At 41.4% G+C, this 565-nt stretch overlaps 1 protein-coding gene across 1 annotated transcript in view; it reads right to left on the reverse strand.

Moving 5' to 3' along the window:
* Nucleotides 1-349, reverse strand: part of LOC125025253 (solute carrier organic anion transporter family member 74D-like) — a 21,083-nt gene extending 20,734 nt beyond the window's left edge. Inside the window, exons 1-2 of the mRNA XM_047613225.1 lie at nt 328-349; nt 86-197 (exon numbers count right to left, since the gene is read on the reverse strand). The gene's annotated coding sequence lies outside the window, so the exon portion shown is untranslated. The remainder of the gene's footprint in view (nt 1-85; nt 198-327) is intronic.
* Nucleotides 350-565: the final 216 nt, after the last annotated feature.

Raw genomic sequence — 565 nt, forward strand, 5'->3', positions numbered from 1 at the left:
ATGCATCAGATATTAATATTCAATTTTACTGCAATATAAATACAGAGTCACATAAATCCCTTAAAGACGGAAAGGAAATACTTACCATAATCAAGAATCTCTTCCGTGTTCATAACATCTACGTCACTTTCATCATTTTCACTTTCATCACTTTTCAAAAAGAAGACTTATTCCGTAAAATTTAAAAGTATCTCTACCTGTCGATAAACAGCATGTTTAGTCTCAGCAGATTCATTCAACGAAATCGTCACCCGTAAAGCACACCTATTCAACTGTTGATCAGTAAAATACTGTCTCAAAGATACGAAATTATAAATCAAAACACACCCCTATGGCACAGCAAAGGCACGTCAAGGAATCTATCGTAGGGTATGGAGCAATTGCCTGCCAGCTGACTCGTGTCAGGGAGGTTCAAGAGATGCCACGTGTCGCAAGCCGGGGATGTTGCCACCCCTTAAATATGCTCGGTAGACCGCATTGTAAATCGTGCACATCAGTAAAACGTACCCAAGTCGTTACGCTCGCCATCCGGCTCATGCACCCCTGTACTTCTCCTCTGCGACGT

The sequence above is a fragment of the Penaeus chinensis genome, chromosome 4 (genome assembly GCF_019202785.1).
Source record: "Penaeus chinensis breed Huanghai No. 1 chromosome 4, ASM1920278v2, whole genome shotgun sequence".
NCBI classification, from domain to species: domain Eukaryota; kingdom Metazoa; phylum Arthropoda; class Malacostraca; order Decapoda; family Penaeidae; genus Penaeus; species Penaeus chinensis.